This window comes from Micropterus dolomieu, linkage group LG19, assembly GCF_021292245.1.
Source record: "Micropterus dolomieu isolate WLL.071019.BEF.003 ecotype Adirondacks linkage group LG19, ASM2129224v1, whole genome shotgun sequence".
Lineage (NCBI taxonomy): Eukaryota > Metazoa > Chordata > Actinopteri > Centrarchiformes > Centrarchidae > Micropterus > Micropterus dolomieu.
In genome coordinates, this window is record NC_060168.1 from 23,460,348 (window position 1) to 23,472,531 (window position 12,184).

General features: G+C 39.1%; 1 long non-coding RNA gene across 3 annotated transcripts; it reads left to right on the plus strand.

Moving 5' to 3' along the window:
• Positions 1 to 613: 613 nt before the first annotated feature.
• Positions 614 to 11,728, plus strand: LOC123958362. Of its 3 annotated transcripts, XR_006822042.1 has the most exons (5): positions 614 to 678; positions 1,514 to 1,619; positions 4,953 to 5,038; positions 11,017 to 11,207; positions 11,485 to 11,728. It is a non-coding gene; the product is annotated as an uncharacterized LOC123958362 (long non-coding RNA). The 3 variants fall into 3 exon arrangements; XR_006822041.1 differs by having other exon boundaries at positions 11,017 to 11,728; XR_006822043.1 differs by having other exon boundaries at positions 634 to 672; positions 11,017 to 11,728.
• The last annotated feature ends 456 nt before the right edge of the window (positions 11,729 to 12,184 follow it).

A 12,184-nucleotide genomic window follows, 5' to 3' on the forward strand; every position in this document is an offset into this window, starting at 1 on the left:
TTCATGCAAGAATGTCGCTGTCAGTGCAGTATTATTTCCTAATACTGTGTATTTGTTTAATAATGTAGTTATATCAGTCCCATAATCTTCTAAATCCCTTCTCAAGATGTCATCTTTCATCATATACCTGTCAGCACTGTTATCATGTTATCACCGCCTTCAGCCATGAAAGAGAAGCGACTTTAATTATTTTAAACAGTGTGTCAGTGTGTCATCTTGAACAGCATGTTTTTATTCTAATGTATTTATAAGGTATTCTTTGAGTGCATGTTTTTTGTGCTGTGGATGCAGCTTTGATTCAATAAATCAGTGACTTTGCATGCAGCACTGCAAAGCAGAGGGCCAATTATTTTGGTTGCTATTCTGGGACGTGTAGCCATATACTCACAATAACTATTTGACTTTTCAGTATTTGACTTTGTCTCCAAAACTTGAACAGAAAGTCCCTCTGAAACTAGGCCTTGTTCATGCTGCTGCTGCTGTACATGTTTATATGTATGTGTCAGTTTGCGTGTATGAGAGTCAGAGACAGATGGAGAGTGAGTTTCTGTGTGTCTGATTGCATTAGTGGGTTACTTGTCTCGCATTGACGTTTCCTCTCATTTTTCTAATTGACTCTAGCTGGAGACGGTAAAGCAAGATGTCAGAGGGAGCGAACAGAGTGCTAATCAAGTCAGTGTAAGTGGGGGGGAAACCTGAGCCCTCACTTCTACATTCTAAATGTTTGTCTTCCCCATTTTTTGGTACTTATTTCTCCTCCCCTCCTCCCTTAATTCTTCCACTGACATGACATGTCATTACAGGCCAATGTTCACAGGGACTGTACTTGTCACAGAATAAATCACCCAGACACAACTGGGTTACAAAGACACATGTATAATAAATGTGCACACTCAAATCTCTCACATTAGACAAGAACTTGAAGACAATGCCTCTGGGTCCTGGTTAGACTAGGTGAGACTGTGGGGAGGAGGCCGCCATGCACCACATGTTTGTAGAAACTTCACTCATGCAAGACACACATAAAGCCTCTTTCTGCCACACTCACACACGTCCACATTTCCTCTTCTGTCCTCCCTTCTGCGAATCAGGCTGTCACAGGCTCACAGTAAACAACAGCTTGATCATTAGCATCGTTGACACTTTCTCTCTCATTTTGGTTTGCCCCTTTGTCAGAACTCTAGCTGCTGGCTTAATTCTTTCGCTCTTTCATATTTTACTCATTGTCTTGTCCTTCTTTTTATGTAGATCATTTTATGTTTAGTTTCTATTTTTGCATTTGATTATAGTGAAAACACTTTGCATACTCATTAATATGTGTTTGTGTATTTGCATTGCCAAGTAAATTGGTGTACACAATCAAATGGGAAAGTGTTACTACCCAGAGCCCTATTTAGATGTTTCAGTAGCATCATTGTTTAATTGAGCTGATACTGTGTCTGCTGGTTCTTTCGATAGTGTTTTGTGATCTCTTCGGTTTGACGCAAAGAGCTTTTTGTGTGTCTTTCCTCAGGATATAACAGCATCATCAGTTGTGTCCTGCAGTCAAGAGAAGGGAGGTCTTCCAGAAAAGAATCCCCCCAGTCCCGTTCACTCTGAGAGGGATGCACTGCTAATCGGTATGCTGTCTTACTGTATCTCCATGGCATCACTACCATACCTCCACAATATGTAATAACAATGAAGCATAAAAAACAAAGTATTTATTACATGAAAGTTGCATGTACAGACGTTTGTCAAGGTAGACAAGACTGTATGAATATCATAGTTGGGTCATTTGGGGTTGAGAGCCTGCAAAATCAAGCTGAGTGAGTAATGTTAGTAAAGCTATGAACAACCTGACAGACAGTTTTCATCTTTTATTCATTCAGTTTGAGACTTATCTGTGGCATGCACTGTAGGGTGCTTTTGACAATGACATTTTGTATCATTTTATAGTAATTTATTCCAAGTGCAATCAACAGTCTCAGCCATGGTAGCGCCTTGCCTCTATAGTCAGCCGGCCACCACTTTGGTCTGGATTGAAATATCTCAACAACTATCTGATGGATTGCTATGACGTTTGGTACAGATATCCATGGTGCCCAGAAAATTAATCCCAATAACTTTGGTGATTCCTTAAATTTTCCTCTAAGTGCTACCATCACGTTTTTCACTTTTCTTAATAATTTAGTTTAACACCAAATATCTGTAAAACTAGTAGGATTTCCATCAGCCCCCAGCTGTACATTGATAAGCAAATGTTAGCATGCTAACATGGTAAACTAAGTTAGTTAACACTCTAAACTATCTGATCATCATCATTTTAGCATTGTCATGTTAGTATGCAGAAGTTAGCTTGTAACAGTATAGCCTCGCAAAGCTGCTAGCATGTCTGTAGATTTATCTTGTTAACTCTAAAAACCTACAAGAATGCTCTACGGTATTTTATCATGTCATGTTGAATCTTCTTTATGCTTTTAGAATTTATTGTGTCACATATGTTGATGATGTTCTGATTTTAGGCATTGCTCTTTTACATGTTATTCAAATTCAGGTTGAAAATTCACCCAAATTTTAGCATTACCCTAAAGTTTTATACAATTTTAGGAGTACCAAATAGTATAGCCTATAGGGACACCTTCCAATATACAGAAATCCACACCACAACGTCAGTAATTAAGGCCTCAAAAAGTATGGTCTCAACAGAAATGTAACATTATATTTCACAAAGGGAGAGCTTACTACATAGCTGTTGAATTAGATTACATTACATCGTCCCTTGTATAACATAACCACACCTCTAAGACCGTAGGATTTTTCTGATTTCCTTCAGTCGCTTTGAGGTAATAACTATGCATAATTACATAGCCATTAGAGCGAGAGAGGAAGAAAATATGAAGAGAGAAAGAGCCCAGTTTACTCATTAGATTACGTAACACAGTGCGACTTTATGAAAATGGAAAATATGACCAGCATCTATCTCCTGTCTGTATAATAAACAACATTATTTATATAAGTAAACAAAGCCTTGTCCTATTTTGCTGCTTGTTTTGCAGCATGCTGCATTTTCACGTTAATTGTCGAGGACATCCGTTGGTTCAAAGCATGAAAGATAAAACTTGCTTGTTAGGGAGTAAAAGGGAAATGCAAATTGTGCGCTTTCTGCACTTGGGTCCAGTTCTACGGTTCTCCCAGTGCCAGAAATACCTGCATCTACTGTCTCATAGCAGAGTGACTATGTGATTGGCTTAAAGATAGTTAGGTAGTCAATGGTGCTTGTCCTCTGTTGATGCCCACTCTGGCTGTTTGCTGAGGCAAAAATGGACCACAGTTAACAATCCTGACACCTCCTTATTTCAGAATCACTCCTCTTGGCACCTTGTTTGATGTTGAGTTGAAGTGATCACGGCAGGAAAAGAGGGACGCTTGGCTCCTGAAGGAAAATGTTTCATCAGAAAACAAGGGGTTGAATCTCTTTGCCTTTTCTCTCCCTCCACCCAGTGAATGTGGATGGACACAGTTGCATAACATATCAACTGCTCCCTTCAAGAAAAATTAGAAGCAAAGGTATACAAGATGAAGAAAACACCATTGAAATCATCTTTTTGTATAGTTCTGGTTTATTACAACTTGGGTCAGCTTATTATTGTAGGTTTGGCCATAATTTCTGTCATCAGTAATATTTTTTATTTTACTCGCCAAGGTAACAGGGTCAAAGCTTATATTTTATAAATACTGAGGTCAAGAATCCACATTTCCCCAGCTGAATCCCAACCCCAAGAAATATTTTCCTGGCCACCAACCAACTATACTATACTATAAAATGTTCTTATAAATTTTAGAAAAAAATATAAAATAAATATATATTATTCATTTAGTTAGATTTACAGTTAGATTTTATTTTTGTATATTATGGTCTAAATAATCCTTTAAAGCCTTCTCTACATGTAATTTGGTGGAAATATCCCTCTTTTATCCTATTTATTTATGTATTTATTTGCCTGAAAACACAAACTTTTTCAAATGTTAAGTCTAAAGGAATTATAAAATTAGCTTTACACATCTAATATGTGTGTAATTGTTTCATGTTAACTCATCCTCATGTCATCAAACCGTTAAAATTAGCAGAAATATTGTGGAGGCCATGACCACGGTGTCCTTAAAGAGCAGCTACGGCCCTGCAAGTTCAATGTTGAAATGTGGCAATACTGCAAAATTGACGATATATGGCATTAAAAGCTGATTAATAATTATATAATTTATAAGATATTATAAGCCCTTTTTCAAGCACATACCTTGAACTTGGCCCAGACAACAGCATATGATTTAAAGTAGGTCATCAGTATGCAAGATAACCACTCCATCATCGCCATATTTTAACATGAGTGTTGCTAAGAAGTCTACCTTCATTTATTTGTGTGTGTTGGGAAGGTAAACATAGAGACATTTCACGTAAACCAAAACAAACCTAATTTGTTCCCAGATCTCATCAATGACTTTGGCAAACACGATGTCGTCCAAAACGACCAAAATAAGACACAAATCTGGGACTATCCTTTAAGTTCCTCTTGTTGTTCTGTGCTCTTCATTGCATGCTTAGCCAGTCAGACTTTTGAGCAGATGGGTTTGTTGAGCTTGTGGAGAGTTTCAGTACCACATAACTTTGAAGAGAGATAACGCCATTAAACACTCCCTCTAATCTAGAGCCACAATATACAAGAGGCTCTTAACAGTGTTGGGAGCCTTTAGAAGAGCCACTCGATACATCCTCGCTTGTTTTTCAGTCAAGAAAGAGGAGGATGAACTATGCAAACTGATTTCTTGAAAATTCTGCTGTGGTTGAAAGTCATGTTTGACAGGCAACAGAAGCTCAAAGGCTGGAGCTCTGGAGCTGTGGGACAAGGTGTGTCTTTTCCTTTTGACAGTTTAATGACTTAACATGTCTGCGTGGCCTATTTGTTCAACCCCAGGGATCATTTCAACCTTCCTGCACGTGCACCCGTTTGGAGCCAGCATCGAGTACATCTGTTCCTACCTGCAGCGTTTGGACACCAAGGTAACAGGCACACACGCGCATACACGCACACACACACACGCACACACACACACATATATCCTAGACATAGTGACATACATTAAATTTTCCTGCAGTGCAGACATATGGGCCTGCTGTATGCCAGGGTCCTGCTGTGCCATTTTCTACTTCTGGCACGCAAACAAACCTGAAGTGCAGGCAAGAGCCATCAGTTACACTGAGACGTTTTTAGCCTTCATTTATCTCAGCAAAGGTTGTTGAACAACACACATGCAGTACATTTAAAGCTGCACAACTTCACTCTCATATGCACCCGTCTTACCAGGTGTATACTGTATAAAGTATGTAAACATACAGGCTATAGGCTTAAAACCTCGAGGTGTTCGTAGATTTAGGGCAAATACTCTGTATCCCGGCTCATCCTCAATTACTATCAGTTTTCTCCAGATTAGTTGTGCAGTCCGGAGTAAAGCTTGACTGATCTTCCACAGTTGTTATTTTCTACCTCATGATCTGATATTGAAGCCTGACACAGTGCGTGACTTGACAGTAGACAGGAAACTGAGGTGCTGAAGTTAGGGACCGTCTCAAAAGTGCACATGAAAGGCAAAGGTATCCCTTTTTTTTTATTTCCATCTTGCCAGTTTAGAAAGAAAATCTTGGCATACCTGGAGTCTGTACAGAACTCGGTAAGAGGGTTTTTAGCTACGCTGCTCCCTCTACCGGGAATACACTGGCTGACTTGCAGCTGACAAATCTGATTTCCATTGGTGAATTTTAACACCGGGAAAAAAACTTGGAACCAAAAGCTATAAATCGTCAGTCACTGCTTTTAAAATAACTAATTCCTTTAAACCTATGCACAAATTGTTCTTTTAAGGGGTCTTAATGTGATGCTGTTCATTTGTGTATCTTAAGATTTGTTGAATGTCCTTTGGTTGTCGCGGTGTGTCTGGTTCTGATTGAATGTATTTTTTCACTCAACTCAGGTCTTTTTCCACTGTTGATTTCCACCCAAAACATTAATAGCTGCAGTTTTTATTTAGACCATACTAGACTTTGTTTTTTTACTTTGAAGCTGAGGTTCAAATACAAATCATTAAAAATCTTTTAATATTTCATTAATTACTTTCCATGGTTAAACGTATAGATACTGTATGTCTGGGGAGTACAAATGGCAGCAGAAAGATACAGATAAGACATAAACAGGTATAGATAGTAGCTTTGCATTACACTTCTAGTAGTTTCACACACTGGGAGTTGCCCGATGCTACCACATCAATTGATCTGGGCAGCAGAGCAAATCCACAGTTGCCGTTGGAGCAGGGCGGCAGGTTCATTCCAACAGGTATTTACTACCGATGCAGGACGAAGCACTGCCGACCTTCCCTGTGGTCAAAATCTTGTTTGTCTCGACTTTTAAGGCCTCAGCTGCTCCGACCTTGTATATAGAAAGTTTTTTCTTACTCCATTAGAACCTGTTGCTCTGTTAGGGCCTGTTTCTATTGCTTTCTAATTTTATCACGTCCCCACTTGCACTACTTATTGATAAATAAATTCATGTTCTGCGTCCGTCTGCTGCTGCTGCTGCCAGTTTAGGCTGTTAGTCAGCCTGATTTCTCTTCACGTTTGAGCTCATTCCTGGTTTATAACTGAGCTGAGCTTGTTGTCACCATGCCTCCAAGACCGTTTGATCCTGATATTTCTAAATATGCTCTCATTACCTCTTGCCACTCATTCTTTCTACAGATCTGACTGGCACCTCCATGACGAAAACATCCAGTTGATAAAATGGTTTTAAAGTGATGATTTTAGTTTATCATGATTTTACAGTAAAGGCCATTGGTTTCTCACCAGGCATTCGAACTGTAATATTATAGACAGTCAGTTTCATTCTGTTCGATCTGATAGGTCTGATACAAACAGATTGATGTGATGTAAAATACAGGAATTGCTACTGCTATAGGCTGACAATCAGTCTGTATAACTGTGCATTCAGATAAAACGCAAATTTAATCTCTGAAAATCGCTGGACTACTGCCAAGATGCAAATAAACCCAACCTGCGATTACTACAGCAACATGAAACCAAAGTAAACATATTGCTGTGATTTAATTACAATAAACAGATGCCAATTTGTTAAACATATGAATCCATGCTTTTTTAGGTCTGTCAGCAAGATAGCAAGACTACAACATTTAAAATGTTTGTATTCTGAATGTAGTTCGGATTGATCAGGACTGTGCTATACTGCCTTGTTCATAGTAAACTACAACGATAGCTGAAATCAAGTAACAGACACATATTTTCTAAACTTACCAGGTAGTTTAACATGACTTGACAGCAGGTGAAAAACTTGTTTCAGTGGCTTTATTTCTCACCTTGCTGCAGTAATGTAGCACTGGAAGAGTTATACCATTAATATATATTGTATATACTAAGAAACATTGTGACTCATTCTTAGACAGGTATACAAGGTGCAGAACATTCTGGCCTTTGTTCATTTTGGAAATAGGCTTATTGCCAAGACTTAAATGAGAAGACCGATACCCTATGAGGAACCAAAAATGACATATCTATAAATAAATAAAAAAAATGCAGAAATAAATAATTAAATGCAGAAATAAATTAAAATTTAATATATTTTTGTAATAAAAAAAGATTTCTGTATTTATTTCTGTATTTCTATATTTATTTATTTATTTCTACGTTTATTTATTTCTGTATTTCCACATTTATTTATGCCTGCATTTCCACATTTCTACATTTATTTTTCCCTGCGCCTGTATGCTAATAGAGTGGGTGGTGCCAACATCAGTCTGAAGCAGGATTGGTTAGCTGGGGGCCGCATCGCAAACCAGACAGAAGCAAGTGATTCATCTACATGACACAAGCCAGCTACACAGTAGATTCCTTTAGTAAAACATATTCAGTGTCAAAGTACATTCTTCCATGGTTATTACAACAATAGCTAGAGTAAGATTCTTCCGCTGTTGGTGTAGTTTTTTGTATTTAAAAGACTTCCCCGTCCAACTCCTTCTCTGGGATTTCAACCTTCAACCAACAGGAATTTTTACAGCGCTATTTTCCTTGTCGAAAGTCTGTGGTAGGTGTCTCTAAATGACTTATTAAATCACTGTTTTGCATTTCAATAGAAGCCGCATTGTAGAACAACTTAATATTGATGTCCACCTACACTGCAGCTGGCTGTATGTCTTAAAACACAGAATTCCGAAGGGCGAACGTGACAGAGTTGATGGCTAACGTTAGCTCCAATGTGCCATTAAATACATGAGCAATGCCCTTACAGGCAAAAGTCAGGTGAAGTCCAGTTGGTAAATGCTCATTACTATAAGTGCAATAAAACCTTTACACGTAAAAAGCCTTAACTTAATCCAACCTGCTAAACAATCTCTCCGTTTTTGAGAGAAATATGCATTTAATGCAACACAGCAGGAGGACCTTAACCTAACTTAATGCCTTTAGCTTTGCTAGCTAGTGATAGGGATCAAGACCCGGTTCTATAGGATCAGGTTCCAAGTTTCTCAAAACCCGAAAATTCCGGAGCATAACATTAAATACAGCTAAAGTTTTCCAGTCTAGCTTGTGCAGACCTTATGTTTGAGACTGTCATTTAAAACTGATTGAACTTGAAACGTGATGAATAAGAAAGCCATTGTTATTAGTGCTGGCACCAAAATGCGGCCTAAACTGGCCCGGAGCTGCAGCGTACTGTTCAGGCTGCAGCCTCTGCCCGCTCTGTGTGGGCTCCTGCACACACACACACACACTAGTGATGTGCGATACCACTTAATTCCTATCCGATCCAATACCAAGTAATACCCAGGCTGGTATTGCCGATACCAATACTTCTTACATATTTTATTTCTAGTTTAATGTGACCTCCCCCCTCCCGTTTCTGAGAGAAATAAGGAGTAGCCTGTAGCCTTACCAATTCAAAATAATAGCTGCATAATGACAAGACATCAAACTAATGTCATATTCTTGAATTATAATGAAAATATCCTGCTCAGATCATATTATTGTGACAGACTTTAATCTCAGATGTTTAGCGAAGTTGGCAGTGTTGCCAAAGTATTTCACTGTCTTTGCACACACATCACACACAGCGTCATTATTACCTTCACAGCTAAAATACAGCCAGACGGCCGTAGTCAGTATTCAATCGCGGGAAAAGTAAAGGGCTGCAGCGGCTCACGTTATTTTAATCTGCTCTGTCCAGTCGCTCATCCTCTGTGTGTTATACAAGCACAGCTAATGTTAGCTTGGCAATTAGCTAAATGTTAAAAACAAGCTAAATTGAAATCTGTGTGTCTGTAACTTTAGTCTAACTGTTTAGCTTAGTTTGGACTGTAGCTTAAATTGTGGCACACTGCTATAAACTCAGCTGCTGGGTGAGATGGACCGGCTGCTCTTCTCTACCAGGTAAGGTTACCTGCTGGCAGTAAGGTCAGAGAGAGGAGGAGGAAGACAGGAGGAAAGACTGAAACAGACTGATATCTTCAGTCTTTGTAAACATAACTCAGTACTGTGGTGTCAGATATCGACTTTATATTGACTTTGCTGTTAAACAACAACATTTAGTTGTATTTAGAATGTTTAATATAAACCCTATATTGAATTTCAAAACAACCAGGCAGCCAATATGCGCACTTCAATATTTTTTTATTTATGGCAAGTGATCATCTCAATATATAACAATGTTATCGCAGATTTTCCTCTCGTCGTACAAGCCTACCTCACGCCCTTGTTCGCTTCATGTCTTATTTGGTCTGTTGGTTGTTTGCTAGGATGGCTGAACACGCAAAATGGTCAAAGGCTCGGATACATTTCATGTAAAGCCAGATATAGTGTTAGCAGTTAATATTTACATATTTACTAATGAAGTGTTGCAGGCTGCGGTTGTTAACGCTGGTTTGAAGTCAGTACATCAGAGAGCAGTAACTGTCTGTTGTGGTAATGCTAATAAGTTAAATATTTTATATATATATATATATATATATATACACACATACAGAAATAGCCTTTACATTTTTATTTATTTCTGCATTTATTTATTTATTCATTCATTTATAGATATGTCATTTTTGGTCCCTCATAAATACCACTCTCATTTCTGGATGAAGATACAACTTGTCATTTTTACTCTAACGTCTTTGTACAGATTCAGCAAATGAGATATAATCTGTTAATTAGTAAACTTTAAAGATGCTAGAAGGCAGATTGTTTTTGCTTTTGGACAGAGCTGGCCTAGCTGGATACCTCAGTTTCCAGTCCTTAAACTAAGCTATGCTAAGCATCTCCTGGCTCAAGCTTCATATTTACTGTACAGGCATGGGTAAAATCCATTTTCTTATCAAACTCTGTTAAACTGTTGCTTTAAACATGTGTGTGACATGTAGGTGTATGTGTTTGGCATGCTTTATACATGACTGTGTGCGTGTCTGAGTTTTTGTTAAGGTCTGCTGCGGCTGTTTGCCTTTTGTATCTGTTGTTTCAACACTGACTCTACACATCAAGCAGCCCACGGAGTTTTGTCAATACCACTGGCTGGACTCCGCGACAACAAGCCCAATCCTCTCTGCTTATCTACTGGCTCCACACTCACGCAGCACCATTGTCTGTAATGATACACTAGTCCTATCTCCATGATGGGCCTTAATGCATCCTGACATCAGCAACGGGCTTGAATGTTGTCATTAATGCAAGAAGCTGCGGGTTGTCTACAGCAGCTCGTACAGTGAATTTCTGTCTCCACTGTCACCTTAGCCTTTCTGAATTTCCTCAGCCCACCGGGTGGTGTGAGCCAGCGTAAATCCTCTCATGTAGCTCATATTGTCTTGATGCTTGCCCTATTCATTGGGCTTAAGTGAAGGTGTGAGAACTGAGTGTGAGCATAATGAAAATGAAGAGCAGAGATGTGAATAGTGGAGGTGTGAAGATATGTGTGCATGCCTGTGTTATGTGTGTGCCTGCAGATTAACCCCAGCGAGGTGGAGGCTCTTCTTTCTCGGCTGCCGTGCACCTTCAGACAGGAGCTGTCTGGTGTCGGAGCCAGTTTAGAGAAACGCTGGAACTTCTGCGGCTTCCAGGGCATTAAGAGCACATAGACTCTGCTGGTGACACTTCTGGGACATGGAAGAGATGACAGGCATACAAGGCAACACAGGTACATGGAAGACACTGTGGAAATGTGGAGGGAGCCCATAACTAATGGAGCCGCAGGGCTCCACCTTCCCAGACAAGAGCACAAATTATTCACTGCAGAACTCAGATCAGCAAGGGGTGTTCTGTGTAGGTGGCAGAGAGATAAATATAAAGGTTTTTCTGATGGCAAATTAATTAAATTAATTGGCAGCATCTCTATGGTGACCAAGCGTTGGATGTATCTCTATGGTGACAGTCTCACTCTCTCCTCTTTTTTTCTCATGGGATTCAACGAAAAGTCCCTTCAGAGAGCCAATCTCAGCAGAGTCATGGGATTTGGTGTATTTTTTATACTTGAGCTTACAGTTGGCCCAGCGTACTGGCAGACCTGGACTTAAGAACGACACAGGAGGGTCATCAGGGTCAACTTTCAACCTCGAAACTCTCTGGCGTCCTTTATTGCCTCTACTCGATTTTGTACAATCGTGTAAAACAGCTAAACCTAAACAGCTGCAAATGTTAAAATAAAGATGACAGACATGTTTTTTGCATTTTTTTTTTGCAGTGAATATGATCATACCAGTGAAATTCCTATCAGTGTTAATCAAGAAAACTATACATAGTGTCTATCAGAGGACATTCACATGGTGGCTGGTTCATTTTCCAAAGACACACTATTTTCTTTGCGCAGTGTAATTCCAAATTATTGAATGTGAATTACAACAAACTTCTGCTCCACTCATGATTATGGATTCAGCCACGCAGTGAGAGATGATAATCACTGCTTTATTGTAGCACAATGTGGAAAGGAGCTTCCTTTTGTTTGTTAGAGGGCTCAAACAAACAGTTGGGTGTTATTTTTTCCATGCAAATATATTCAAGGCACTAAGTACAGACAGTTAATACAAGCCTGGAAAACAGTCATGACGAAGTAGTTGATTGCGTTAATGACAGAATAAGAATATTGAGCACAGCAAAGGCAATAAATTGCATTTAAAA